General features: G+C 36.3%; 1 pseudogene; it reads left to right on the plus strand.

The window, feature by feature from the left end:
- The first annotated feature begins 2556 nt into the window (after positions 1 to 2556).
- LOC100390510 (small ribosomal subunit protein eS4, X isoform-like) lies at positions 2557 to 3343 on the plus strand (annotated as a pseudogene).
- Positions 3344 to 6158: the final 2815 nt, after the last annotated feature.

The following is a 6158-nucleotide window of genomic DNA, read 5'->3' on the forward strand; positions in this document are numbered from 1 at the left end:
AATTGTACTGAGTTCAAATAACTTCAGACAGAGAACAGTTGGGAGCACTGTATAATTTTTAACTTCTCTAAGGCAACCATGCCTATGAATGCAAATTTTTTAAATGTGTTAGGTAAAATCTTCATAATCAAAAATGACTACTTATAGTCACAGTAAAATCCCAACGTTACCCTGTGATTGAAGGGCAGAAATTTAATTTCATGAAAATGTGCAATTCAATTAATGTGAGGTTAATGAATTAATTGGTTCAAGTCCATGCATTTTGTTAGAATGAGGCCCAGTGGTTTGGCTGTGTGAGCTAAAACCATTAACTGGTTTGGACTGTAGTTTGGCACCACCTGGTGGCTCTTTCCCACTTTGAGTTAAATACTGATGGGGATGATTTGGGGTCTTGTGGATGGGTAGACCTCGACCCTCGATGTTTCCCTTCCTGACTTCATTTCTGTGAACCCTCTGTCCACTCTTTTCCACCTCCATAAATACCTAGAACTATGAACTTCTCTGACACTTGATGAGGAATAGAAGGCCATTATCAACTGTATCACATACTAATTTATGCTATCAATTGTGGCATGCTGACATGAGTTTTAATATTTGAGAGTTTCAAATTAATATTCAATTTTACTAAAAGATTAGTTTTCCTTAGACCTGTTAGCTCATCTATGTTTTATTAACTTATAAGTAATATTTAGATAAAAATAAAAAGAGCATATTTCATTTTATTTAAAATTAATGTTTAATCCAAGTTAAGCACTTAATGTTTCCTAACCAGTAGTTCTTGTTTACAAACTTAGTGAAGCATATTCTCTTAAGCATACTTAACTAAATTTATAAGTTAAATAAATATATTTTTAAACATGATATGAAATGTTATTAATCTAATAAATAAATGAATACAAGCCAGAAACTGAGTTCCCATAAATATTCCAATTCAGTTTATAAAACATTTTATTTTCTCACAGCTAAAAACCACAAAGCTAATATATCAAATTCTTTTTATTACAAGTATTTTAAATCATATATACAGATTCCAAATTTAACATAAAATAGTAATACTTTGTGTTTGATTAACTGTTATATCTACACATATTTCCTTGCCAGCCCACTGCTCCAGAGAGTTCTCCACTAAGTAATCTCATTTAAGTCTTCTCAACAATGGCTCGATTAGTTGATGTGACTGGTTTAGAATCTGGGAGTCTAGTATGGTGCTTATCAGTTTGAGCTTGAAATGAGAACACTACCATAATAATTTTCACACAGTCTTTCTTATAATCCCTACACCTTCATGCTTTTCACCTGGAATTTGGCTTTGCATTCTCTCTCCCAGTCCAATGCTCTGTAACCTCATTTAAGTTTTAAGGATGATTTTGGCAAATGCAATTTTGCCCTCAACCTCAGGTTCTTGAATTTTCCGTTAATATCTGTATCCCTAGCAGCAGCTCCATTGTCATGTTAGTGATATGCTATGGACTCTGGTAGCCTTTTTATACTTTTCTCGCTCTTCACTGGCCACAAATGTGTGGGACTGACAACTTCGCTGAATACATATTTAAAGAATGACTTTTGAAGAAGTCTAAGGAGGACATATTATCTATTTGATACAGATAGTTCAAAATACATTTATTCAGTATTTTGCTTTAATGTGATTCACTTTGAGACTGAGGCAGTTACTCCCATACACCCAAATTTATCTAACAATACATATAGACATCAACAAATTGTTGTTAGTTGAGACCCCTGAAGGCAAAATTTTATGAATAAACTAGAAAAGACATCTCTGCTCTCTCCTACACCCCACACAATCAGATGTCTCCAACTTGAGAGCTAATTGCAATGTCACAAAGGCAGTTATGTATTTCCTAGTTTGGAACACATTACTTTCTTACACCCTATAGCCAAGCTATTGGTATAACCAGGTTATCGCTCCTCCAAAGAAGTGAGATTGCTGTTCTAACTCCTCTTATCTCCCCCAGAAGGAATTGCAGAATAATGTTGTATATGACCATTTATTTTTAATTATTTGGGCTATATAGAAATATGCAATTTATAAATAGATATGTATATATACCTGCATTAAAAAATCTAGCAAACAAATTTTTTAGGCAAAAAGTAAGTCATATATTCTTCCTTAAGGCAGTGTCAAGAAATGCCCCAAAGTTGGGAACATTTGCCTTACGAACAATGAAGCCATCGTTTCTTAAACCATGCTCATGCCATAAAAATAAAAAGCCATGGCAGACATCAGATCCCATTTGAGTTTGTACTGAAGGATTATAAAATCAATGCTGACATTACAGATCTTCATTCATCTGCATGCTGCCATTTAAGGTACCATTGAGAAAAAAAATGAAAGCAAAAATTAAGTATATCCTGCGAAAGCTTTTCTATGCTCTGATTTTCTTTGTAAAAACTCCCTTTCATTGATTGTAGGGGGAGTACCATGAACAAAAAAAAAAAATTATTCCAATTCTGAAAGACAAATTAATCTTCTGAGACAGTATTGGTTAATATTATTGTTAAAAATAATGTATCAGCAATTTCCTTGCCTAATGCAGCATGGCTCATGGTCCCAAGAAGCATCTGAAGCAGGTAGCAGCTCCAAAGCACTGGATGCTGGATAAATTGGCTGGTGTGTTTGCTCCTCATCCATCCACCAGTCCCCACAAGTTGAGAGAGTGTCTCTCTCTCTCTCTCTCTCTCTCTCTCTCTCTCTCATCATTTTCCTAAGGAACAGAGATGAAGTAAAGATTTGCATTCAGTGGTTCATGAAGATGGATGGCAAGGTCCGAACTGAGATAACCTACTCTGCTGGATTTGTAGATGTCATCAGCATTGACAAGACGGGAGAGAATTTCCATCTGATCAATGACACCAAGGGTAACTTTGCTGTACATAGTACTACACCTGAGGAGGCCAAGTACAAGTCGTACAAAGGGAGAAACATCTTTGTGGGCATACAAGGAATCCCTCATCTGGTGACTCATGATGTTCTCACCATCCGCTACCCTGATCCCCTCATCAAGATGAATGATACCATTCAGCTGGCAAGATTACTGATTTCATCAAGTTTGACACTGGTAACTTGTGTATGGTGACTGGAGGAGCTAACCTGAGAAGAACTGATGTGACCACCAACGGAGAGAGGCACCCAGGATCTTTTGATGTGGTTCATGTGAAAGATGCCGAAGGCAACAGCTTTGCCACTCGACTTTCCAACATTTTTGTTTTGGGCATGGGCAAAAAAACATGAATTTCTCTTCCTCGATTAAAGGGTATCTGCCTCATTGTTGCTGAAGAGAGAGACAAAAGACTGGTAGCCAAACAGAGCAGTGGGTGAAATGGTCCCTGGGTAACATGTTGTTAGATCTTTGTATGTAATTAAAAATAATGTGGCATGATTAATAGCAAATAAATAAATAAAATAACCAATCAACCAGTTCTAGACAACTGGTGAAGGCAACAGTAATGTTACCAGTTGCAAACTTAAAGTCAGAAGTAACATGTCCTTAAAAAATTTTGTATTAAGTAAGTAAATATGTTTATTTTCAAAATTAGGAAATATAGAAAAGAAAAAAAGTTAAGTTACTTAGTACTACTGCACAGAAAGAACTCCTATTAACCATTTGGTGTAGATTTATATGGGCACCTTTTCTTACATAGAGGTTGACTCACAATTCTACATTGCTAAGGAGGCCTCAGAAAACTTACAATCATGGTGGAAGCCAAGGGAAAGCAAAGAACTTCAAATGGTAGCAGGAAAGAGAGAGCCAGCAAGAGCAGGGAAAACTGCCTTATAAAATCATAAGCTCTCATGAGAACTCATTCAATATCATAAGAACAGCACGGAGAAACACCCCATGATCCAATCACCTCCCACCTGATCCCTCTCTCAATGCATGGGGATTATAGAGATTATAATTCGACATGAGATTTGGGTGGGGACACAGCCCAACCCATCAAAGGGAAATCAAAGCAAGGAAATTAATTGCAAGTCTACTTTTAGGTCAAATACCCCAGTTTCTTCTCCACACCCCCTTTCCAAATGCTTGCAATGCAGCATTTACTCCCAGGAAAAAATAACAGGGAGGGATCTTTTTGAAAGAGATGAAATTACCTGTTTTGGAATTATGATTCATGGGATAGATGTTGGTACTCTAATCTTTCTGGCATGTGCATTCCACTCAGCTTATAGTTCTAGCTCCATCCTCTCATCCTAAAGTTAAGCATTTTATATACGTTTAGCCTCTCTGATCTTTCTTCAGTGCATAGGAAAAACTGCTTAGTCAAGTGAGACTCACAGCTATAGTTTGGATGTCTGGCCCTCACAAAGCTCATGCTGACATTTTAATGTTGGAGGTAGGGCATGGTCATGAAAGGTTTGGTGCCACCCTTCCAGGAATGAGTGAGTTCTCACTCTATTAGTTTCTGCAAGAGCTAGTTGTTAAAAAGAGCCTGGTACCTTCCTCCTCTCTTTCTTGCTTCCTCTCTCATCATGTGATCTCTGCTCACACTGGCTCTTCTTTGCCTTCATCCTGATTGGAAGTAGTCAGAAGTTCTCACCAAAAGCAGATGCTGTTGTCATGCTTCTTGAACAGCCTGCAGAATGAAGAGCTAAATAAAAATTTTTATATAATAATTTACTCAGTCTTGGGTATTCTTTTATAGCAATGCAAAACTGACTGAGACATTCACATATACAAAAGAAGAAGAAACCACAGCAATTTCCTAGAAAAATGAATGCAGAAGTATGGCTTTCTTTATATATGAAGCGGACTAAGATCTTGAAATAATAGGATACAACACATTTTTAAGTTCAATATGCATTACTAAACATTCTATCTCTTTCTTGTGTCTGGATAATCAATAAAACATGCGGTGGCTCAAGCCTGTAATCCCAGCACTTTGGGAGGCCGAGGCGGGTGGATCACGAGGTCAAGAGATCAAGACCATCTTGGTCAACATGGTGAAACCCCATCTCTACTAAAAATACAAAAAATTAGCTGGGCAAGGTGGTGCGTGCCTGTAATCCCAGCTCCTCAGGAGGCTGAGGCAGGAGAATTGCCTGAACCCAGGAGGCGGAGGTTGCAGTGAGCTGAGATCGCGCTATTGCACTCCAACCTGGGTAGCAAGAGCGAAACTCCGTCTCAAAAAAAAAAAAAAAAAAAAAAATTTAAAAAATTTAAAAAAAACATGAAATAAAGCCCTGATTTGTGATGTAAGTACTTTTTTCCTTAGAGATCTCAAATGACAATTGTGACATCTTTGAACACAGAATTGGGAAGAAATGCACAGAAGTACATCATTATATTGTATTTACAATATAGAAAGGAGTAAATAACTTCAAGATCATCAATAAAATGTAGTAAAATGATTAAGAAGTAATGAATACCTTCGTTTCTAATGTATTTTATTTATTTTTAAGTACACATAATATAATATTTAATAATGACCATATTTAACAACTAGTTCAGACAACTCCTGATAATTTAACAGTGAGCTTTTGTGAACAGTTATAAGCCAGTTTCCCTACACCATTGCACACTAGGGATTTCACTCCTGCTGGTAGCTGTTTCAGAACTATTTTCCTACTACCACTTTGAATACTTTGTTGAACTTTCATTTTGTCTTTGCTTTTTCATTTTAACTGTTTATTAGCCACCCATGGATAGACATTAGTCTTTTAAATTTATTTTTTTAATTGACAAAAATTATATTAGCAAAAACCATGATTACTTTTGCATTAACCTAATATATATTTATGATATTTTTATATATGTGTATATTGGGGAATGACTAAATAAAGCTAATTAACATGCATTACATCATGTACTTATGATTTATTTGTGATGAAAACGCTTAAAATCTACTTTCTAACCCATTTTCAAGTGGGCAATATATTGTTACTAACTCTAGTCATCATGCTGTACAACAGATCTTTTGAACTTAATAAATAAGTTCTTCTATCCAACTGATACTTCCCAATCCCCCCACCCTCCATCTTTTTGCCAACCCCTGGTAACCACCATTTACCTTCTACTTCTATGAGTTGGTCATTTTTAGGTTCCACATATATGTGAGATACTGCAGTACTGACTTGTCCTTCTATGCCCGGCTTATATCACTTAGCATAACATCCTCTAGGTTCATCCATGTTGTCA

Source organism: Callithrix jacchus, chromosome 6 (assembly GCF_049354715.1).
Source record: "Callithrix jacchus isolate 240 chromosome 6, calJac240_pri, whole genome shotgun sequence".
Taxonomy (NCBI): domain Eukaryota; kingdom Metazoa; phylum Chordata; class Mammalia; order Primates; family Cebidae; genus Callithrix; species Callithrix jacchus.